The sequence below is a fragment of the Pangasianodon hypophthalmus genome, chromosome 20, assembly GCF_027358585.1.
Source record: "Pangasianodon hypophthalmus isolate fPanHyp1 chromosome 20, fPanHyp1.pri, whole genome shotgun sequence".
NCBI classification, from domain to species: domain Eukaryota; kingdom Metazoa; phylum Chordata; class Actinopteri; order Siluriformes; family Pangasiidae; genus Pangasianodon; species Pangasianodon hypophthalmus.
The window spans coordinates 21,501,283-21,527,812 of record NC_069729.1 but is presented as its reverse complement, the minus strand read 5'-3'; the positions used below and the strand labels follow the sequence as shown (position 1 = coordinate 21,527,812).

At 37.4% G+C, this 26,530-nt stretch overlaps 1 protein-coding gene across 1 annotated transcript in view; it reads right to left on the bottom strand.

The window, feature by feature from the left end:
* The window catches only part of poc1a (POC1 centriolar protein A), a 256,921-nt gene that overhangs the window by 158,230 nt on the left and 72,161 nt on the right, over positions 1–26,530 (bottom strand). The gene's annotated exons all lie outside the window — the stretch shown is intronic.

Genomic DNA, 26,530 nt, shown 5'->3' with positions numbered 1-26,530 from the left:
AGTGTGGTTCAGGAGACGGGGAGAGGAAGTGCAGCGTGACGAGGAAACTGAGCCAGGAGGAGACGCTGTTCCTCCATCACACACACACACACACACACACACACACACCTCACACAGATATACACACACATATATATACACACACACACACACACACACACACACACCTCACACAGATATACACACACATATATATACACACACACACACACACACACACACACACCTCACACAGATATACACACACATATATATACACACACACACACCTCCATCACACACACCTCCATCACACACACACAGCTCACACACACCTCACACAGATATACACTCATATATATACACACACACACATATACACACTTCTGTGATGTCTGTGTGTGTTTGCGTGTGTGTGTTTGAGAGAGAGAGAGACAGAGACACACACACGCAAGCACACACACACATTTCACATCACACATCTCACACACACACACACACACATATCTTGATGGATGACGTGAGCAGAACGTAGTGGTGTTCTGTAATCGCAGGTCTATCGTTAGAGGATCTTCATCGTATAACTGACGCAGAGACGCGTGCGATCACACACACTGTTACACAATTCACTACACACTTTACTGGGAGTAACTGCAGCACGCTAAGCTAACTAGATAGCTAATGTACCTAATGTTAGTGACAAACAGGCGGCGGTTGCCATGGTAACATCTATACTAATTACAGTGACAGGTTTAAATAAATGTAATGAATGAGGAGATGAAGATGTGACTCGAGACTCTGATACGCAGCTCACACTCGCGTTACTGTTACTGTAAATAATCACGGATTAGAGCTTGTGTGTGTGTGATGATGTATGATTGTGTGTGTGTGTGTGATGATGTATGATTGTGTGTGTGTGTGTGATGTGTGTGTGTGTGTGATGTGCGATGTGTGTGTGAGATGTATGTGTGGTGTGTGTGTGTGAGATGTGTGTGTGAGATGTATGTGTGATGTGTGTGTGTGTGTGTGTGTGAGATTTGAGTGATGTGTGTGGTGTGTGAGATGTGTGTGCGATGTGAGATGTGTGTGTGATGTGTGCGTGATGTGTGTGATGTGTGTGTGTGTGTGTGAGATGTGTGTGAGATGTGTGTGCGATGTGAGTGTGTGTGTGTTGTGTGCGTGATGTGTGTGTGTGTGATGTGTGTGAGATGTGTGTGTGATGTGAGTGTGTGTGTGTGTCAGTCAGAATGATTTGAACTCCTCTTACTAAAGCATTATTCAGGAAAAGAGTGAGAGACAGAAAAATGAGTGCAGGAGGAATCACTCGTTCATGCTCCATTTATCATCTCTGTATGAATGGGACACTGCTGCTGCTGCAGGGTCACATGACCAAGTCACATGACCAGGCTTCAGGCAGGAAGTAGATAAGAGTGAACTGGATCAGACCGGTTTGTGCAGCAGCAGCACATTCATAATCCCTCAGAGAGAGAGAGAGAGAGAGAGACAGAGAGAGAGAGAGAGGGGGAGAGAGACAGGGAGAGAGAGAGACAGAGAGAGAGGGAGAGAGAGAGAGAGACAGAGAGAGAGAGAGACAGAGAGAGAGAGGGAGAGGGAGAGAGACAGAGAGAGAGAGAGACAGAGAGGGAGATGGGGAGAGAGACAGAGAGAGAGGGAGAGAGAGAGAGAGACAGAGAGAGAGAGAGACAGAGAGGGAGATGGGGAGAGAGACAGAGAGAGAGAGAGAGAGAGACAGAGAGAGACAGAGAGAGAGAGAGAGAGAGAGAGGGAGAGAGGGAGAGACAGAGAGAGAGAGGGAGAGAGAGAGGGGGAGTGAGAGAGAGACAGAGAGAGAGAGGGGGAGTGAGAGAGAGACAGAGAGAGAGAGACAGAGGGAGAGAGAGACAGAGAGAGGGAGAGAGAGGGAGAGAGAGGGAGTGAGAGAGAGACAGAGAGAGAGAGAGTGAGGGAGAGAGAGAGAGAGGGAGAGAGACAGGGAGAGAGGGAGAGAAAGAAAGAGAGAGAGGGAGAGAAAGAAAGAAAGAAAGAAGGAGAGAGAAAGAGAGAGAGACAGGGAGAGAGAGAGAGAGAGAGAGAGAGAGAGGGAGAGAAAGAAAGAGAGAGAGGGAGAGAAAGAGATTATTTTAATTTTATTTCCTGAATGAAATCTGAATCTTTGTGGTTTAGTGAGATGGAAAGATAAAAGAATAATAAAGGAATAAATCGACAGAAACTTTATTCACATTTTGTTGATATTTATTCCGGAATAACGCTGACCGGTGACTCCGCCCACTTTTCCTTCCAGAAGTGTCGTTTCTCTTCTCCATTTGTCTCCTGTACAGACGCTCCAGAACGTTCTCACACAGAGGCCCTGATTTATTAAACAGCAACCAGCAGCTTCATGAAAATGTAACAGTCACATGATTATAATCGGGAATATTTCTGTACTGTTCCTAATATTTAATCATTTCTGACTTTAAACTAAAAGCAGTGTTTATTATTGTTTATTTTACAGTAAAGTCGGAGGTTAGGACACGTTAACTTTACAGATCTCTCCTCGTAAAAGAGATGATTGGTCGTGAGTTGAGATCGGCGGCGTGTTGGTTAGAACTCGTAACTCGCCGGATGAATTAGTGTCACTGTGACCAAAAACGACAAAGTTCTATCGCTTTAAAAAAACGTGTGTGTTTTCTGCACGAGCTGATTCCCGGATTGACGACGTGAGCAGAACGTAGTTATTTCCGATCAGTAGTAAATTGATGAGATACTGCAGGTTCAGTGTGTATTCGTGCACGTGTGGCGGCACCACTGAGGGAGTTCAGCTGGTGGTGATGATCTCAATCCTGGTGCAGAGGTTTCAATTTCACATTTATTATCGCGCTGGCGTTGGGAAATCCCTGAACAGTCCTCTCTTCTCCAATCTCATTCTGTGTAAGATGATTCAGATCTTTACAGGAAATTTACACTTTAAATTTCTCTTTATTTGTAACACGTAATAATGACGATAAAAAGCTCCGGGTTCCTCAAACTGCTCTATAAACACTTCCATTAAAATTTCTTTTTCCAATCACAGATTTAATTACGGATGATCAGGAACCCAAACTATCAGGAATTAAATAAATGCATTATAGTCATTTATAATAATTATATTTATTACATCATACTTGACTCCCTGTGACAGAAAACATAAACATAAACATAAACATAAACCCGTTCAGTCAATCATCAGCACCTGGATTAATTTCAGCTCTCACACAGTGTTTAAAGTGGACGCAGTATCACCAGCGTTCAGCACGGCGAGGCGAGGCGAGTCTAACCGTTACGGCAGTATTTACGTGAGGAAAGTTCCTGGTATTCAGAGTCGGGTTACGCAGCTGCTTCAGTGAGCTTCACATTCAGATTATGAGTCTGAGTCTGAGACGGAGTTTTACACGAGCATCTAGACCAACGGCTTTAAACACAAACACTCACCTTTAAACCTGAAAAAAATAAGAGATAGAAAATACCGACTGAAAAGGGAAATAGTTTTTTTTCTTTGCTGTAAATTGTAACATAAAAGCAAGAGACACTTTATGATGAAAATAAATTTAAAATGAAAATAAACAAGACTAAAATGATAATACTAATATTAACTCTAAATACAGCCTTAGTTGAATAAACTTCAGCTAGTTAGCATAACGCGACCTAACCTGCAGTGTATGTAGCTTTCATTTCATTTATTCATTCATTCATTTCCATTCACTAAATTGCCCTTTGGTGTGAAGGAGTGACTCCAGATCCACAACCCAGACCAGGACAAAGATCTTCCTGAAGATGAATGAATGAATATAACTTGCTAGCATAAATTCATTAGCCTGCTACGTTAGCAAGCTTACTGTGTGTTTTAAAGAAGTTTGTAAATAAAATGTTCAGCGAAGCCAATGATAAACCTTCTCCTTTCCTCTGACTGACTCCACCTCCTCTACTGATGCTACATGTGCCTCTTACATTTCCTTTTAAACAGAAGTTGCTGATCAGCTCTGCTTCTGCTTGGGGGCGGAGCTTATTTCAGGACCAGAAAAATTAAGACATTTAAAATTAAGAAACTAGTGAGATTCAGTGCATGACAATATTGCATTTCAGAGATTTACTGAGGGACATTTCAGGATTATTTTATTTCAGGATTATTTTATTTTAGAAGTAAAATAAAAAAAAAACACTTATAGGGCATTTTCACATGTGCAGTGTTTAATCCGCGTGAATCGAACCCTGCTGTGTTTTCGTGTTCCGTCCGGCTCGTTTGAGGTGTGAACGCACTAATCACACGAGGGTATGGACCAAAAAACCCACCTTGTGTACATCTGAGCGAGATCTCGGTTTGATTCCAAACTAACTCTATGATTGCATTGAGAAAGCTATTTGACTCTGAAGTGACTCTGATGTGACTTTGAATCAACTCTGAATTGACTCTGAATTGACTCTGATTTAACTCTGATTCGACTCTGATTTGACTCTGATTCGACACTGATTCATCTCTGATTCGAGTCTGATTTGACTCTGATTTGACTGATTCAACTCTGAATTGTCTCTGATTCGACTCTGATTCGACTCTGATTTGACTGATTTGACTCTGATTCAACTCTGAATTGACTCTGAATTGACTCTGATTTGACTCTGATTCAGCTCTGATTCGGCTCTGATTCAACTCAGTAGGAATTTTGGGTCGTGAGCAGCTCCGGTTTTACGTAATGTCTCTGATACACGCTCATGTCTTAATTTAACAGTCAAGCAGAGAGCCAATCATGTGACTCGCATGTGGTCATGTGACTACTGAACACTACGGAACTGTTCTTTGACAGAATTTGATGTCCCAAATTCACATCTCTGAATTTATCCCTCATCAGATCAGTCAGACACGTGTCGTGGATGTAGTGGACTCTGATTGGTCCAAACCAATGAAGAGAAAAAAGGAGGGGGGCGTGGCTGTGATGTGGAATGGACGATGCGTCGTGATTGGCTGAGACTGGAAATGAATGAAGAAGGGTCACGGACTGGCACGGCCATGACACGAGGTGCGTGAGTCATTCACTGTTTTATATGCTCTCTCTATCACACACACACACACACACACACACACATATATATGCCACTCATACTGAGGCTCTGTACCGCCAGTAGTCTCACACACACACACACACACACACACACATATATATGCCACTCATACTGAGGCTCTGTACCGCCAGTAGTCTCACACACACACACACACACACACACACACACACAATTTAAATACACATCAAATTTAAATACACACAAACACACACAATTTAAACACAAAAACACACAGAATTTATTCAGCATCAGTCTCAGCATCAGTCAGATAATGTTATGGAGACAAAATATCCAGAAATAAGAGAACGTTTTTCTTTCAGCATCATCACGTAGAATTTAAAAACTAAAGCTAAAAAATATTTTAACACGAACGAGAATCTAAATATTTTGCAGCGTTTAATTATAATGACCTGAAAAACCCTTCCAGTGTGTGAGACGAGAAGTGTAAAGAGATGAAGTTATATAAAGACTCGGTTGGTGACTCATACACACACACACACACACAGAACTGTCTCACTCCTACAGACATGTTGTTGTTGCTGACCTGCTTTTTCCTCCTACACACACACACACACACACACACACATTAGCTGTAAAAACACGACACCATTTTTATCCTTAAACCAAATTTACATTTTTTAAGAGCAACTTCTCTCTTTCTCTCACTCTCTGTGTGTGTGTGTGAGTGTGTGTGTGTGCGTGTGTGTGTGTGTGCGGACATCTTTTCATGCACAACATCTTAATGAAGCTACGCGACACTAAATCGAGGCGAGGAAATCGTAATGTGTGTGTGAGATGTATGAGATTTTAGCATCATTTTAATTCTCTGTGTTGATTTGTTGAATTAATAAAATAAAGTCAGTGTTGGTGTTAATTCGATGCTCTGTTGTGAAGGATAATCTGACCTAGCGCTCGTCTGCTACGCTTACAGAGAAACTTTAACTTCATTCATCACTTTATCCGTAAAATATTCTCTCCTTGAGATAAGCCGTGTCTCTGATTAACACGCGTCTCCTCTGATGTTACAGTGTGAAGATATTATTCACTAATGAATATGTATGTGTGATTTGTGTGTTTAATATTGACCTTAAACAGTGTGTGTGAGTGTATTTACAGCTAAAGAATAAATTTCAGCGTGGTTATTGTAGTTCCATCAAACTGTCACCAGGTGGCGCTGGACTTAACGCTGCTCCTCACTCGAGCCGAAATCACGCGAGAAACATGCGCTTTAGCTCAAGATCAGAATCCAGCGTAACTGAGACACGCCCCTGTTCTAGACAAGCCCCGCCCCCAGGTGTGTAACTCGCAGGTAACTGCTGAAAATCTGTAGTTACGTCTGAATACTGAAGTGTGTAATTTCAGTGTTAAGAGTCACAGACCTGGGGGCGGAGTTTGTCTAGAACAGGGGCGTGTCCCAGTTACGCCGGATTCTGATCTTGAGCTAAAGCGCATGTTTCTTGTTGTCACTGAGTGCTGAGCTCTACTCTGAGTGTGACACTTTAATCTGGAACACGAGTACAACACTGAGCGTGAGCTCTGAGTACGTGACGTGACGTGACGTGATGCGACGTGACGTGACGTGACGTGACGTGACGAGACGAGACGAGACGTGACATGACGTCTGTGGTGTGTTGTTAGAGCGTAATAAACACACACTCAGGCTGAACACATCACTGCTCAGTATCAGTATCAGTATCAGTCAGGATGCTAACACTAACGCTACCACTGCATTTAATACAAACACTTTTCCTGTGTGTGAATGTTATAAACCCTGTGTTTTATTTAGGAAATGTGTGTGTGTGTGTGTGTGAGTGTGTGTGTGTGTGTGTGTGTTTAGTGTCGTGACAGTGACAGTGCTGGAGGAAGTGAGTGTTTTATAACCCTGTAATCAGGAGCTGCTGTCAGGAGAAAAACACACCGTGACTCATCGTTCTTTGCTCCGTCCGGTTCCTCCACCAGCACACAGAACCTGCGAGTGTGGAGGCGAGGTTCTAATCGAGGTGATGCGTGACACACTGCACACTGCACACACACCGTCTCTTTACAACGACATCCTACAGCTCAAACGCTTTAATGTTCCACACACACACACAAACACACACACACAGATCCTGTTTATACTACACTGTGAGAGGAATGGGTTCTTCTTCATTGGGTTCTTCAATAAGTTCTTCAGTGGGTCTTTAAATAGATTCTTCATTGGGTTGTCTAATAAGTTCTTCAATTGGTCCTTCATTGGGTTCTTTAATTGGTTCTTTAATTTGTTCCTCAATGGTTCCCTTTGGATTCTTCTTCATTGGGTTCTTCAATAAGTTCTTCAGTCGTGGTTCTTTAATGGATTTTTCAAAGTGATCTTCAATGGGTTCTCTAGAAAGTTCTTCAATTGGTCCTTCATTGGGTTCTTTAATTTGTTCCTCAATGGTTCCTTTAGTACGCTCTTTAATTGGTTATTCACTGGGTTCTCCAGTGGGTCCTTCCATGGATTCTTCAGTGGGTTCTTCACTGGCTTCTTCACTGGGTCATTCAATAAACTCCACTCTGTTGTAAAGCTCTACATAGAACCCCGGGGTTTACTCAGAGGAACAACCCAAGAACCCAAGAGTGTAATGAAAACATGAGTAATAACGTTATGTTTAGCACACCCTTGTTAGCGTTATACTTCCTGGTTTTTCCACATGAAAGGCGGAGCTTAGGTGAGATTTCATCAGCCAATCACAAACCTGCTCATGTGACAAACACGTCTTTAGTTTAGCTACAGTTAGCTGGATTGCTGGTTATGTAACGTCAGATAGCAACTTTTAGAGATGCAACGTTGATGTTAGCTAAGTTAATGCTAGCTAATGTTGGTGCACCGTTGCATTTACGTAGCCTGCAAATGTTGCTAATGTGACTGTTAATGTGAAAACAAAGACTAGTCGTGATGTCATTGGTTATAATTTGTGATTGGCTGATTCAAATTTAGCTTAAGCTCCGCCCCCTTGAGTCTGTCACTCAGGATTGTTGCCTTTAAATTGGACTTTACTGCTGACGCTGTGTGTGTGTGTGTGTGTGTGTGTGTGTTGCTATAGAATAATTAGATTCTTTAATATCATCAGTCATTGTGTTTGTTAATTAAACTGTAAATAAAGTGATTTATGGCTGCAATAATCAGAGTGTTTATGTTATTATAATTATTTTACATAACAACAGTAAACTTTATTATATTATCTATTATTTATATAGCGTCTCGCAAGAACGTTGAATTTAAATAAATACATAAATATGGCTTGTAGTGAAACGAAATGAAATGAATAAAAAGGAGTAAAAAAAAATACGAATATAAACCCGAGATTAACCGACAGATTAAACGCGAGTGAAAAAGGAAACGCTTTCTTTTGTGTTCTGCGTCTCGGAATAAAACCGATTAAAATATGAGGCTCAGATGTCGAGGAAGATCTCCTCCTCCTCCTCCTCGTCCTCCTCCTCCTCCTCCTCCTCCTCGTCCTCCTCCTCCTGCGTTTCAGCGTATTGATTTTAGAAAAGCACTTTAGCAGTGAGATCTGATTTCACTCTCAGGAAAAAAACATTATTACCCATAATTCCACAGTAAGCAGAGTGTATTGATCTCTTTGTCCACATTATCTCATTAGGATGATGTTTATTACGCTCCTGTTATGCACAATAATCGTTTTAAAGCCGAGTTTCATCTCTCAGGCGCAATGAGGAGAGCAAAATGGCTGCAGCGGGGCATTTGAACTCACGCTGATCGATGACATCATCGTTTTTTTTAGTGTGTAGTTCGACGTGAGGCCGGGATTCCTGACTGTAAAACAAAAGAAGTTTTGTTATAATAATATATATTTTAACATGTATAAGGTTCTGTTCTAATGAAAAATAACTACAAAAATCAAATGCTACAATAAGAATATAAAATAAATAAATGAATAAGAATATAAAATAAATGATTATGATTTTATTAATTAATCAAAGACGTTGGCTATTCGTAATGTAACTTTACATTTTAATGAAAATTAATCAGTAATTAAAATTAATCATCGTTTTTAGGGTGTCGTTCAACATGATGTTGGAATTGTCAATAGTTAATGTATTTTTGATTTTTATTTTAAGTTATCCTGTAATAAAAAAATAAATTACTGCAATTAAAAGCAATAACTGAAATAAAATGGAAATTAAATAATATATTAAATTATTTTATTAATTAGTGATTTCTGACAGTAAAATAAATAAATAAATAAAAAAAACCTTTTATGGTTAAAAAAAGATTAAAGTAGCTGTAATAAAAACAAAGTATAAAGGGATTTAAATATTTTTTTTTTAAATAAATCTATAAGATATTTATCTTTTACGCATATAATCGTGTGTTGGTAACGTGGCATTTCTGGTGAATTTAATCGCTATCGATCCTGATGACATCACATCGTTATTTTATGGCCTGATTTGATGTGGTTTGGTTTGTAACGGCGAGATTTTGCTCTCTGGTGTTCTGCAGTCGCTGTGAGAGTTTTGCTTCGTAATTGATCAGGATGACATCATCGCTTTAATGGTGTCATTTAACCTGATGTTAGAAACCAGATGGATGCACACACACACACACACACACACACACTAAAGACAAAACCTTTTACTAAGATATCTGATATCTGGTAATTTGATTATTCCAATGCAAAAAGATCGAATTTAACTTAAGCTCCGCCCCCTTTGACCCCGAGATGCCTGTCACTCTATAAATGTGTGTTATTTTATTTGTTTGTTAGTTTTGAAGCTGAATATTTTTCACTTCACGTTACACTCTAGTGAGAAATGTCCATGTGTGATGTGTTTGATGTCATAAAATAATTTAAACTCTCTAATTTTATCACGTTAAACACAGGGCATGAGACAGACATGTCGTATTTGCATCGTGCTGGAGGTCACTGACCCGAATAATCTGTTTCTGAGCTCCTCATTAATTAGAGAGAAAACAGGAAGTGGTAATTTTGCAGCACGTTGCTCTCCCGCTGTGCATCAGGTCCTGCTGAGAGTTTTATTTATATAAATATTTACACACATTTACATGCTTCAGCATTTTATTCAGCTATAGCGACAGCAAGAGTTTATTTTAACAACTTTTTATTGTCAGAATCCCTCGTCATGAATCATGATCATCAAGAACAACACACAGGCTAAGAGCTGTTCTTCTCGCTCACATAGCATCGTCTGTACACAGTTTTTCTCATTTGCTTCCTAGCTAGTGTGTGCTCCTAGCGATGAACTCCTCGTGCTGAGTTTTACGTTTAAGTTTTATGTTTTATCAGGTTACATGTGCTGTAAGAAGATTCTGTAGTTCCTCCTCTTCATATGTTCACCGAGCAGTCTTTGCAGTTTGCAGTCTTTGCTTTGAACATTAATCGTGAAATACTTCCAGATCGCTGTCGTTTCGTGTCGTCGGTTCGTTAGTGTGTCTCGTGTCTCAGAGAATCACCTCGTATCAGAGTTTTTATGAGAAAGACTGATACTCAATACCAGATTCAGAATCAGTGTAATATATTGATTATGCAAACGATGCCTCGTTAATTTCAGTAGCTTCAGATTATCTAATTAAATGCAAACATTCAGATCAATAGATAAAATCATATAAAGCTTTTAAACTCCTGACTAGAATGCGAGAGGCTCGCGTGCAGGATTAAAATATTCACATGTGAGCAGTGCTGATTGTTTTAATGTTTTGTTTTCACCTCATTTGCGTATGTGATGAATTTGTGCTGGATTACAGTCATCATCTCTCTCCTTTATCCCTCTCTCACTCTCAAACACAAACCATTAAACATTAGAATTTTTCAAATATGAAATATTTTATTACCTTTTATATTGTTTATAAAGAGCTTTATTGGACTGCTGTGCATGCTGGGTAAGATGAAGTCTCCAGTGAGTTTGCAGCTTCATCCTCATCTAATGCTCAAGATGGCAGCCAAGTGGACTCAACCACGGGGAGGTGGAGAGTTCTCCTGGACCAAAGGGGAAGTGGTGGATATTCATAAGGTTGAGCTTTTCTACATCGGATTATCTTATATGATTATTTTATATACGTTTCCACGGCAACATCCCAACACACCAAAACACTACACAACAATGTCCCAAACATTAGTATTTACACAGATAGTGTGTGTTCTGGTGCTCTGGGAGAATTAATGCTAATCCTCCATTATCAGGACAAGATTCATCCATCAGCAAGACAAACACACACACACACACACACACACACAGGAAATGAAGTGCAATAACTCAGTGTGAAAAAAGAAGCAGAGAGAGAGAGAGAGAGAGAGAGAGAGATTTTCTTTTCCTTCGTTTCTTCATTACGTGCTGGAATAAATGATGACAATAGAGATTTTACTGATTTCATTGTTTATTTTTTTTTATTTCTGAAAATGATGTCACTTCTCCATTAGAACCGCAGTCTTGCTTGCTAAAGATTGAACAGAAAAAAGTCACAAAATTTCATCAGATGGAGAAGTGGAAGTGTTGCAATGATAAACATCATGGTTACACTCATAGCTTCGTTTTTTTTTTTTTTTTTGCACATGATAACAGGAAATTGCATTAACACACAATGCATTCTGGGTAGGTTGTGTTCCTGAAGTTTACAGTGATAACAAATTGATTAGATTCGAACTAACAAAGTAACAGAAAAACCCAGAAGATGGCCAAGACTCAGCCGATAACTATCATTTTTATTTATGTAATTGTCTTGTTGTTATTTATGTAAATAAATAAATAAATACAAAGGCCATGGTTACTTAATGAAAGACTAATAATTATTATTTTACTTTTTATTAATTAATAATAATAATCTCAGGTGAGGTCACGGTACCTTTTATGTATGGAATATAGAACCATCTTTATATAACATCAGTGTTGTAAAGTAATAGATATGTGCTCTAATAGTACAGAGGTCTGAGTATCTGTCACTGACACACACACACACACACACACACACGGTGTGATGTAATAAATGAATTATAGTAAATGTAGTGTGTTACTAGTGCCTTACAGTAAATGTAGTATAGTAGTAGTATAGTGTAGTAAATGCATAATAGGATAATAACATAGAATAATAAGTGTAGAATAATAATAATATTGTAGCGTATTAAATGTAGTACAATGTAATATCGTACATATAATATAGTAATGTATAGTGTAGTAGTTTTGGTATAGTAAGCAGTAGAATAGTAAAGGTGGTAGAGTAATTGTATAGTTTCATAAATTCGGAAAATGTGGTGTAGTAGTAGTGTAGTATAGTGGAGGTAGTATATTAAAGATAGTGAACTAAATGTAGTACTCAGAGTGTAGTGAGAGCATAGTGATGTATGTGAGTGTAATATAATGGAAATGAGAGGCTCAGACCTCAGCTGTGGAGCGTGATTGGACGAAACTAAGTGCGCGCCTGTGTTAGTTTTGACCATCCTAACGCACGGTGTGAATTTGGTGAAAATTGGAGAACGTTGATTTTTTTGCCCAAAAAAACAGTAAGGGGTTAGCCTTTGTATTTTTTTGGGCGAAAAAATCGACGTTCTCCGATTTTCACCAAATTCACACCATGTGTTAACGTGGGCAAGAGTAACACAGCAGTGCACTTAGTTTCGTCCAATCACGCTCCACAGCTGAGGTCTGAGCCTCTCATTTCCATTATATTACACTCAATAAACTATACAGGTTTAAACATTTACTGGTGGAGATCAGTTAAAGTGCATGAGATTGAACAGAAATATACCTGTATAATCTACTGTACTTTACTCTAATGTACTATAGCTATGTTTCTACTATACTATACTATACTGTACTATATTATACCATACTATATTATACTATACTATACTGTACTATACTGTACTATACTATACCTATTTTATTTGCTATGCTACACTTCACTATCATACCCTGTACTTTAGTATGCCATATTATGCTGTACTAATCTATACTACAGTGTGGTATGCTATCCTGCACTATACCCTACCGTACCCTACCGTACCACATCATATCATACCACATCTCAGCTTTGGAGCGTGATTGGACGAAACTAATTGCACTGATGTGTTACTCTTGCCCTCCCCAATGCACAGTGTGAATTTGGTGAAGATCTGAGAACGTCAAATTTTTTGCCCAAAAAAACAGTAAGGGGTTAGCCTTTGTATTTTTTTGGGCAAAAAAATCGACGTTCTCCGATTTTCACCAAATTCACACTGTGCGTTAGGATGGTCAAAACTAAAACAGCAGTGCACTTAGTTTCAGTCTATCACACTCCAAAGCTGAGATGTGGTATGATATGATGTGGTACAGTAGGGTACGGTAGGGTATAGTGCAGGATAGCATAGTGTACTGTAGTATAGATTAGTACAGCATAATATGGCATACTAAAGTACAGGGTATGATAGTGAAGTGTAGCATAGCAAATAAAATAGGTATAGTATAGGACAGTATAGGACAGTATAGTATAGTACAGTATAGTACAGTATAGTATAGTGTAGTATAGTATAGTGTAGTATAGTATAGTATAGTATAGTAGAAACATAGCTATAGTACATTAGAGTAAAGTACAGTAGATTATACAGGTATATTTCTGTTCAATCTCATGCACTTTAACTGATCTCCACCAGTAAATGTTTAAACCTGTATAGTTTATTGAGTGTAATATAATGGAAATGAGAGGCTCAGACCTCAGTTGTGGAGCGTGATTGGACGAAACTAAGTGCACGGCTGTGTTACTCTTGCCCTCCCTAATGCACAGTGTGAATTTGGTGAAGATCGGAGAATGTCAAATTTTTTGCCCAAAAAACAGTAAGGGGTTAGCCTTTGTATTTTTTGGGCAAAAAAATTCAACATTCTCAGATTTTCACCAAATTCACACTGTGCATTAGGGAGGGCAAGAGTAACACGGCAGTGCGATTAGTTTCAGTCTATAACCCTCTAAAGCTGAGATGTGATGTGGTATGTTGTGGTATGATGTGGTATGGAAATGCATGGTAAAGCATAGTAGAAATAAAGTGTAGTATAGCATAGTATAGCAGGGGCTGGAGTAGCATAGTATAGTGCAGTATACTATAGTATAGTGAATAAAAAAGGTACAGTATATTATAGTAGATATAATAAGTATAATATAATATGCTAAAGTATAGTAGAAAAAAAAGCTACAGTAAAGTAGATGATATATAGATATCCATTCCAACCTCATGCACTTTAACTGATATCCACGAGTAAAGTTCATGGTGAACTTCTATCGCTGTACCATTGAGAGCATCCTTACAATCTGCATCACAGTATAGTGCAATGACTGCACAGTGTCTGACCAGGAGGCACTACAGCGGGTAGTGAGAACTGCCCAACACATCACTGGAACACATCACTGGAACACATCACTGGAACACAGTCGCCCAACATCTCAGACATTTATCAAAAGCGTTGCTTGCGGAGAGCGAGAGTTGTTATCAAGGACACCTCCCATCCCCACCATGGACTGTTTGTGCGTCTCCCATCAGGAAAACACTACAGAAGTCTGCGTTGTCGCACAAAACGACTCATGAACAGCTTTTTCCCTTCAGCTGTACTGATGCTGAACTCAGCTTCCAAGCGTTAACTGCAAACCTCCAAATCATAACTAAACATTAGCATTAGACACTACTGTTATCTGTAATTATTTGCAAGTACTTGCACTTTATTGCATTATCTGTCATTATTATTATTATTATTATTATTATTATTATTACTATATCAGGCTGTTATTTACTCATTATTGCTATTTGCACATCTGCATTTTTATCCACTGTATGTATCCACTGCATCATACTGCATGCATCATGCTGCTTACCTCCACCTGTATACTGTTTATCTCAAATAACTGCACCAGAATTCTTTTTTATTCCATTTAACTTAATTGTCATTTGCATTACTGGTTATGCATCATAATGTTTACCTTTACCTCTACACTGTTAATTTACTGCACCATAATCTTGTTACCTCATTTTAACTTATTTGCTATTTTCACTACTGGTTGGATGCTGACTGCATTTCGCTGTCTCTGTACTCGTACTCTGACAATAATGTTGAACCTAAACTAAATGTTTAAATTCATGTGTACCAAACCTGTGTCGTTTATTGAGTGTAATATAATGGAAATGAGAGGCTCAGACCTCAGCTGTGGAGCGTGATTGGACGAAACTAAGTGCACGTCTGTGTTAGTTTTGACCATCCTAATGCACGGTGTGAATTTGGTGAAAATCGGAGAACGTTGATTTTTTGCCCAAAAAAATACAAAGGCTAACCCCTTACTGTTTTTTGGTTTTTTGACGTTCTCAGATCTTCACCAAATTCACACCGTGCATTAGGGAGGGCAAGAGTAACACAGCAGTGCACTTAGTTTCAGTCTATCACACTCCAAAGCTGAGATGTCATATGGTATGGTATGGTATGGTATGGTATGGTATGGTAGGGTATAGTGCAGCATAGCATACTGTAGTATAGATTAGTACAGCATAATATGACATATTAAAATGCAGGGTATGATAGTGAAGTGTAGCATAGCAAATAAAATACAGTCAGGTCTGACAGTATTTGGACAATGACAGAGTTTTTGTGATTTTGCCTTTATACACCACCACAATGGATTTGAAATAAATCAATCAAGATGTGATCAAAGTGTAGACTTTCAGCTTTATTTTAAGAGGTTATTTCAATTGCCCTGGAAAGGCCTGGAAGACCATGGAAGACAACTAAAGTGGATGATTGCAGAATCCTTTCCTTGGTGAAGAAAACCCCCTTCACAACATCAACAGAAGTCAAGAATACTCTGGAGAAGGTAGGCGTATCATTGTCAAAATCTACAATCAAGAGACGCCTTCATGAACGTAAATATAGAGGGTTTACAACAAGGTGCAAACCACTGGGAACATTCAAGAACAGGAAAGCCAGATTAGACTTTGCCAGAAAACATCTAAAAAAGCCTCCCATGTTCTGGAAGAAGATTCTTTGGACTCATGAAACGAAAGAGTAACTTGTACCAGAATGATGACAGGGAAGAGTATGGTGAAAGAAAGGAACAGCTCATGATTCAAAGTATACCACATCATGTGTCAAGCATGGTGGAGGCAGTGTTATGGCATGGGCATGTATGGCTGCCAATGGAACGGGCTCACTGGTGTTTATTGATGATGTGTCTGCTGACAGAAGCAGCAGGATGAATTCTGAGGTGTATAGGGCTCTACTCTCTGCTCACATTCAGCCAAATGCTACAAAACCTTCACAGTGCAGGTGGATAATGACACTAAACATACTGCGAAAGCAACTCAAGACTTTTTGAAGGCAAAGAAATGGAATATTCTTCAATGGCCAAGTCAGTCGCCTGATCTCAACCCGATAGAGCTGCTTTTCACTTACTGAAGACAAGACTGAAAGCAGAGAGATCGCACTGCTGTGTTACTCTTGCCCACGTTAACGCAAGGTGTGAATTTGGTGAAGATCTGAGAACATCAAATTTTTTGCCCAAAAAAACAGTAAGGGGTTAGCCTTTGGTTTTTTTTGGGCAAAAAAATCGACGTTCTCCGATCTTCACCAAATTCACACTCTGCATTAGGGAGGGCAAGAGTAACACAGCCGTGCACTTAGTTTCGTCCAATCACGCTCCACAACTGAGGTCTGAGCCTCTCATTTCCATTATATTACACTCAATAAACTATACAGGTTTAAACATTTACTGGTGGAGATCAGTTAAAGTGCATGAGATTGAACAGAAATATACCTGTATAATCTACTGTACTTTACTCTAATGTACTATAGCTATGTTTCTACTATACTATACTGTACTATACTATACTATACTATACTATACTATACTATACTGTACTGTACTGTACTATATTATACCTATTTTATTTGCTATGCTACACTTCACTATCATACCCTGTACTTTAGTATGCCATATTATGCTGTACTAATCTATACTACAGTACACTATGCTATCCTGCACTATACCCTACCGTACCCTACTGTACCACATCATATCATACCATATCTCAGCTTTGGAGTGTGATAGACTGAAACTAAGTGCACTGCTGTGTTACTCTTGCCCTCCCTAACGCACGGTGTGAATTTAGTGAAAATCGGAGAACGTTGATTTTTTTGGGCAAAAAAATACAAAGGCTAACCCCTTACTGTTTTTTTGGGCCAAAAATTTGACGTTCTCAGATCTTCACCAAATTCACACTGTGCATTAGGGAGGGCAAGAGTAACACAGCAGTGTGATTAGTTTCAGTCTATCACACGCCAAAGCTGAACTGTAGTATGGTATATTGTATGGTATAACATAGTAGAACTATAGTGTCGCACAGCATAGTATAGGGCTGAATGGGGGGCAGTACAGCATAGTATAGTATAGTTTATTGTAGTACAGTATGGTATAGTATAGTACAGTGTAGTATAGTATAGTTTATTGTAGTACAGTATGGTATAGTATAGTACAGTGTAGTATAGTATATTTTATTATAGTACAGTATGGTATAGTATAGTACAATGTTGTATAGTATAGTTTATTGTAGTATAGTTTAGTGTAGTACAGTATGGTATAGTATAGTGTAAGTACAGTGTAGTATAGTGTTACATTCATTAGTTTGATTCTATCACCTTCCAAACTGAGATGTAGTAATGATATGGTATAAGTATAGTGCTGCATAGCATAGTATAGGCTTAATGTATTATAGTAAATTTTGTTTTAAGTAGTATAGTGAAATAGTAATAGTACATGTACGGTAAATGTACTTTATACTACCTTAACACGATTACCATACTACATTTACGATTACTACTACATATCTTACTATATATAAAATGTAGTATAGTAATAGTGTTAGGAAGCTCAGGAGAGAGAGTGTGACATCACCATTCTGGATGTATATCATTATTTACATTGTAAGACACTGATGTATTAATAACCTTAAGGCATTTACTTTACATTTTCTGTTGTTTTCTGTGGTAAAATAATATTCTGAGGCTGACAGCATCATGGCAGTGCTTGTGAAGGAGGAGGAAGTAGTGATGGAGGAGGAGGTGGTGATGGGCAGGAGGAGGAAGGATGTCAGCATAAGACGTGGCCTTGACTCTTCCTCTATCTGTGACACACACAGCAGATTAGCGGCTAATTTCTGCTGAACACAGCAAGGACATGACACATTTCCTTCCTCTTGTCATAATACCAAAGTCCACATGGAGAAAAATATTAACTGTTTCATAACCAGGTGGCAGTAACAAATACTCAGGACAGAGTGACGAGGACAAAGTAAATCTAGACAAGGGCCGTGTCTCAAATCACACAATTACTGAGAGTAACATACAGTAATGTAGTTCAGTAAAATAGAGCTGGATGATGGACTTTCCCATCATGCACCAGGAGCAGGTGGGTATGATATTAGGGGATCACGAGAATTCTGACAATTAGGCTACTTGAAGACTACGTGACTAGGCAACTAGTTTATATTTGGCACATTTTTAATGCCACGTCCCTTCAGTATACAGATTTAATTTTCCTGTATGAACCTGGTGCAGTCCAATCTGTTCTGCTGTGTTAGATCTGTCCGTGAGAAACGGATCAAACCATCAGGATAGAACTTCCTCATCAAGTTCATCATTAGTAATGTTACTGTTACAAATGCTACTTTTAGTAATGTTGCTAATGCTACTAATGCTACTGTTAATAAGGTTACTAATATCACTCTTAGTAATGCTACTCTTAGCAATGTTATTGGTGTTGCTCTTATTAATCTTAGAAATGTTACTAATGTTACTGTTAGTGATGTTACTAATGTTACTGTTAGTATTTTACTGATGTTACTGTTAGCGATGTTACTAATGTTACTGTTAGCGATGTTACTAATGTTACTGTTAGTATTTTACTGATGTTACTGTTAGTATTTTACTGATGTTACTGTTAGTGATGTTACTAATGTTACTGTTAGCGAAGTTACTAATGTTACTGTTAGTATTTTACTAATGTTACTGTTAGTGATGTTACTGACGTTACTGTTAGCGATGTTACTAATGTTACTGTTAGTATTTTACTGATGTTACTGTTAGCGAAGTTACTAATGTTACTGTTAGTGATGTTACTAATGTTACTGTTAGCGATGTTACTGATGTTACTGTTAGCGAAGTTACTAATGTTACTGTTAGCGATGTTACTAATGTTACTGTTAGTGATGTTACTAATGTTACTGTTAGCGAAGTTACTAATGTTACTGTTAGCGATGTTACTGTTACTGTTAGTGATGTTACTAATGTTACTGTTAGCGATGTTACTAATGTTACTGTTAGTGATGTTACTAATGTTACTGTTAGCGATGTTACTAATGTTACTGTTGGTGATGTTACTAATGTTACTGTTAGCGATGTTACTAATGTTAGTGTTAGTGATGTTACTGATGTTACTGTTAGTATTGTTATTGGTGTTGCTCTTACTAAGCTTAGAAATGTGACTGTTACTGTTAGTGATGTTACTAATGTTACTCTTAGTGATGTTACTAATGTTACTGATAGCGATGTTACTAGTGTTACTGTTAGCAAAGTTACGAATGTTACTGTTAGTGATGTTACTGATGTTACTGTTAGTGATGTTACTGATGTTACTGTTGGTGATGTTACTAATGTTACTGTTAGTGATGTTACTGATGTTACTGTTAGTGATGTTACTGATGTTACTGTTGGTGATGTTACTAATGTTACTGTTAGTGATGTTACTGATGTTACTGTTAGTGATGTTACTGATGTTACTGTTGGTGATGTTACTAATGTTACTGTTAGTGATGTTACTGATGTTACTGTTAGTGATGTTACTGATGTTACTGTTGGTGATGTTACTAATGTTACTGTTAGTAATGTTACTGATGTTACTGTTGGTGATGTTACTGATGTTACTGTTAGCGAAGTTACTGATGTTACTGTTGGTGATGTTACTAATGTTACTGTTAGTGATGTTACTAGTGTTACTGTTAGCGAAGTTACGAATGTTACTTTTAGTGATGTTACTGATGTTACTGTTAGTGATGTTACTGATGTTACTGTTAGTGATGTTACTGATGTTACTGTTAGTGATGTTAGTGATGTTACTGTTAGTATTTTACTGATGTTACTGTTAGTATTTTACTGATGTTACTTTTAGTAATGTTACTAATGTTACTTTTAGTGATGTGACTAATGTTACTGTTAGCAATGTGACTAATGTTACTGTTAGTGATGTTACTGATGTTACTTTTAGTAATGTTACTAATGTTACTGTTAGTGATGTTACTAATGTTAGTGTTAGTGATGTTACTGATGTTACTGTTAGTATTGTTATTGGTGTTGCTCTTACTAAGCTTAGAAATGTGACTGTTACTGTTAGTGATGTTACTAATGTTACTCTTAGTGATGTTACTAATGTTACTGATAGCGATGTTACTAGTGTTACTGTTAGCAAAGTTACGAATGTTACTGTTAGTGATGTTACTGATGTTACTGTTAGTGATGTTACTGATGTTACTGTTGGTGATGTTACTAATGTTACTGTTAGTGATGTTACTGATGTTACTGTTAGTGATGTTACTGATGTTACTGTTGGTGATGTTACTAATGTTACTGTTAGTGATGTTACTGATGTTACTGTTAGTGATGTTACTGATGTTACTGTTGGTGATGTTACTAATGTTACTGTTAGTAATGTTACTGATGTTACTGTTGGTGATGTTACTGATGTTACTGTTAGCGAAGTTACTGATGTTACTGTTGGTGATGTTACTAATGTTACTGTTAGTGATGTTACTAGTGTTACTGTTAGCGAAGTTACGAATGTTACTTTTAGTGATGTTACTGATGTTACTGTTAGTGATGTTACTGATGTTACTGTTAGTGATGTTACTGATGTTACTGTTAGTATTTTACTGATGTTACTGTTAGTGATGTTACTAATGTTACTGTTAGTGATGTTACTGTTAGTGATGTTACTGTTAGTATTTTACTGATGTTACTGTTAGTATTTTACTGATGTTACTTTTAGTAATGTTACTAATGTTACTTTTAGTGATGTGACTAATGTTACTGTTAGCAATGTGACTAATGTTACTGTTAGTGATGTTACTGATGTTACTTTTAGTAATGTTACTAATGTTACTGTTAGTGATGTTACTGATGTTACTGTTAGTGATGTTAGTGTACATCTTCCACATTTTACTTCGTATTACTGTTTGTGAGAAACTGATCAAATCATCAGCTTAGAATTTTCTTGTGAAGTTAATCATGAGTTCATCTCCAGACCAAGAGATAAACACTTGAATGTCACAAATGAACAAATTCAACATTCTCCAACATGTTATTTAATGTTTATAATGCTAATAATCTCACTAATGTTACTGTTAATGGTGTTGCTAGTGTTGATGTTAGTATTATGACTAATGTTATTAATGTTACTCTTAATCATGTTAGTAATGCTAACAGTGTTGCTGATGGTGATGTGTTACTCCTGATGAATGTTACTGCTAGTAATGCTAAGTATGTTACTAATTTTTTTCTGTGAGTAACGTTACTAATGTTATGCTTAGTAATGTTAATAAATTCAACATTTTTCAAAATTGCATCAGTGTGTTTCAATAGGAAAGTTTCACACTTTAATCTGAAATACTTTATGAATATAAAGTTTATAAAAACCCAAAACTGACTAAAAATTCTCTACAAAAGCTGAATGTGGGAATGGAGTCTGAATAAAGTCAGACAGAAGAAGAGTGATGAATACACACACACACACACACACACACACTTATACACAGTCACTTAGAGCTTAGAGCTGCACTATTGATGTGTTCAAAGTCCATTAACGGAAACACAGACAGACACACGCACACACACACGCACATACACACACTCGCACACACACACGCACACACACACACGCACACACCAAAGCTGTACAGAAAAGTCTAAAGTTCAGTGACCTGTACATATCTACAGTGGAGACTTCAGGAAAAACTGCAAATGTAGTGAAATATGATAAGTTACACCACACAGCTATTGAATTCTGGATTCTGACACACACACACACACACACACACACACACACACAGAGCACTCCAGGACAAAGCTCTGGAAGAGTATCAAATAGTAATATATAAATAGTAATATATATCCCTAATTGTAATGTCCGATGCAACCACATTAAATATATTATTATAAAATGTAAAGAATTATTATGAAATGTGAAGAACATAGCACAATCATCACTCCTGGATGTGGATGACCTTCTCTAGGCAAAGTTAGTGAGCGTGTAAAGAGGGAATTATTTGGAAAAACAACCAACAGGACAAGGGTAACGCTGAGCGTGATGCTACCTCCACCATGCTTCACACCGGGGAGGAGCAGAGTTTGATATCAACCAAAAGTCGCGTACCAAGATCTAAACGTTCACTTGTGGTCTCATCAGAACAGAGAACCCATATATTTGCCGAGTCTCTAAACGGATTTTGTATGTTTTTACTGCTACTTTCAGTGATGTTACTAATCTTCCTGTTAGTAATGCTAATAATAACACCACTGTTACTAGTTACTGATATTAGTAATGGTGAGTAGAACACTACTAACCATCCACCAAGAGTCATGATTGTGCCATATTCTTTACATTATTATAATAACAGATTTAATTGGGCTACAGTTTGGGACATTTTCACTAAGACTTCTGTTAGATATGTTACTGTTACTAATGATAATGTTACTATTGGTAATGTTAGCAATGGTACTGTTAGCGCTGTATTACTAAAGTCACTGTTAGTTATATTAATGTTGCTTTTAATAATGTTTCTAATGTTAGTGTTAGTAATATTACTATTAGTAATAGTAGCAATTGTAGCTATGTTACTACTAACATTACTAGCAGTAACATTAATGTTATTTGCAGCAATGTAAGTAATGTTAATGTTACCAGAAATGTTACTATTACAAAGAATAATGAGCAACATTAGTATCATTGGTAACACTAATGTTAACAATGCTAACGTTACTACTAATAATGCTACTAGTGGTACCGTTTGAGATTTTAGCATAATTGTTACTGTTAGTAATGTTATTAATGTATAGTGTTAAAAATGTTAGGAATGTAACTTTTTAAAGTTAGTTATGTTAATGTTACCAATGATACTGTTAGAGATGTTAGTACTGTTAATGTTAGTAATGTTACTGCTAGTAATGCTAATAATATCACTCTTGTTACTGTTAGTAATGCCAGTTACTTTTAGTTACGTCACTAATGTTACTATTGCTACTGCTAGTAAAGTTAGTGATGTTATTGTTAGTAATGTTACTGTTATGTACTGTGTATACTGTAATGTTGCTACTGTTAACGTTATTGTTACCAATGTTACTTTTAGCATTACTAAAATTACTGCCAGTTCCAGTAGTAACATTGTTAACAGTAACATTGGTAACAGTAACACTACTAACATTACTAACCGCACCACTGGTAACAATAGCATTACTAGCATTAGTAAGGATAAAAATAATTACATTAGTAACATTACTAGCAGTATGATTCGTGACACTGTTCTCATGATCAACAGTAACATTAGTAACAGTAGCTGTAACATTACTTACGTTACTGCTAGTAATGTTATTGTTACTGTTAGTTATGTTAATGTTACCAGTGGCACAGTTAGTCATGCTAATACTGTTGCTGCTAGTAATGTTACTAATGTTAATGTTATGCTTAGTAATATTAGTTATACTAATGTTACTATTGTTACTGTTAATAATGTTACTAACAGCATTTTTACTAATGTCACTCTCAGAATTGTTAGTAATTTTAATGTTAGTTATTTTAATGTTTCTGTTAATGTTAATAATAAGCGAGCACTAAATCTTAGCTTGTTTACGGCTATTCTCTTAAATTATTTGTCTTAGTTTATGAGTGTGTGTCGACTCGCTTTCTTTATTTTTTTATATTCTTTAATTAAAGGCAATAAAATAAAATAAAGCGACTGGTTTTGAGTAAATGCTGTGGATGGAGCTCTGAGTCCCTGAGCGAGTGAACTAGCATGAGGACGTGTTTCTGATCGAGACTCTAAAGCTCTTCTATCAGTCGCTCTGGATAAAAGCGTCATAAACACAAACAGTTTAAACTCCACAGAATATTCCAGAGAGAAAAGTGCAGGAATCCCTGCAGATTATAGGATCTGAAGTCCATCAGGTCGAGGTTTACATCACTGAGTCTAATTATGAGTAAATTTACACACACTCAGGAGCACGAGCAGGATACGAGCGTCCCTCTGAATGATTTTCATGAAAAATAAATATCTTGTGTGGAGCTCGTACGAAAGATTTACGGATAAATCCATTTGTTTCCAATTGTTCAATAAATGAGGCTCTGTGTTAGTAACATTACTAATGTTAGTGTTATGCTAATAATGTTACTAGCGTTATTGTTATTAATGCTAATAACATCACTAATGCATTTTTAGTAATGCTAATTAATTCGTAATGATAAAAATATTAATGTTATTATTTGTGATAATGCTAATGGTAACGTTATGAATGTGTGTAATAACATTACTGTCAAGAGACGAAAATCACCACGTCTTCTCTAGGGGTGTACATTTTACATAAAAATATAAAAACTATAATATTATTTTGGTATACGTAATGACAGATAAAAGTTCCACAGAGTAAGAAATATTGTGTGTACTGTATGTGTGTGTGTGTGTGTGTGAGAGTGTGTGCGTGTGCGCGTGTGTGAGTGTGTGTGTGCGCGTGTGTGTAGGTCAGAGAAGGACAGATTTGCAATCACCTGTTAAACTTTAACTAACCACCGGATACACAGAGGAGCTGAGAGTTCACCCCACACACACACACACACACACACACACACACACACACACACACACACACACAGAGAGACAGAAGCTAAAGTGGAAATCTGTCTATCTATCTATCTATCTATCTATCTATCTATCTATCTATCTATCTGTCCACTGCAGCTGAAGCTTTGTGTATCACTGCTCATAAAAGTCTTCATCTGAACTCTTTTTCTACTCGTTTAGAATAATAACGGAGAGATTGACACTATGAAGTAACACACATTGCATTATGCAGTGAGTAAGAAAGATGTTAAATAAATCCAAAATGGTTTATGATTTAAATTCCTGAAGCTTTAAACACTTTCACCATCTTCCCAAAAATAACTCCAGCGAAACGTCTCCATCAGAACTTCTTCTACTCACCCACTTATATATAAATACAGTATATATAATATAGAAACATTTAGCCTTTATTAAATCTATTATCAGCTTTCAGGTTTTTCATTTAATTCAGATTTTATTATTATTTCCTTTCGTTTAGACTAGAAGATGGAATTATACTGTGATATATCAGAGTTCACAGTTCATTCATATCAGATTTAATGTTTTACTTCAGATTTAATTCCGATTAACGTTCTGAATTTATTAACAAATCAAATTTGAGTTATTTAATTCAGATTTCATGTTTTACTCATATTTAACATTTATGTTAAATCTATTAGTCATTAATTTAGATTTTTTTTAGAGTTTTAGTTCGTGTCTCTGTGTTTTATTAAGATTAATTCCCGATTTCATATTTATTGTAGATTATTGGCTGAATTCAGATTTCTTTCAGCTGTAGGGAGGAAGTGACACTTGACCGTGTCATTGCACTTCCTGTCATGATGGAATTGAGAATCGAAATTGCACTCTGACCTCAAAGCCTTGGGTTTGGACGGATTTCTCTGGACTGTGAGAAAAGCTGTTATTACTGAAGCAGAGACAAACACAGAGCTCTGCATTTCATCTCATTTCATCTCATTACTTATCAACATTTTAAATCATTTCTTACGCAGGGATACACTGCAGCTGTGATTGGCTGAGAGCTGCAGGATGAGAACACACACTCCTGAGTGTGTGTGTGTGTGTGTGGGTGTGTGTGTGTGTTACCTTGCTGGTGTTATCATGTTTCAGGGCGTTGGTTCACTCGGCCACGTCAGGTTTATACACGAGCTGAGAGAAACGTTAGAGAAGAACAACAAACGCCCTGAAATAACCTCGCAATATTTCACTGTGATTATCTTAAAGTGACAGTACACACACACACTCACACACACACACATACACACACTCACGCACACACACACACACACACACACACATACACACACACACACACACACACACACACACACACACACACTCACACACACACACACTCACACTCACGCACACACACACACACACACACACACACACACTCACACACACACTCACACACATACACATACACACACACTCACACACACACACACACACACATACACACACACACACACACACACACACACACACACACACTCACACACACACACACTCACACTCACGCACACACACACACACACACACACATACACACACACACACACACACACTCA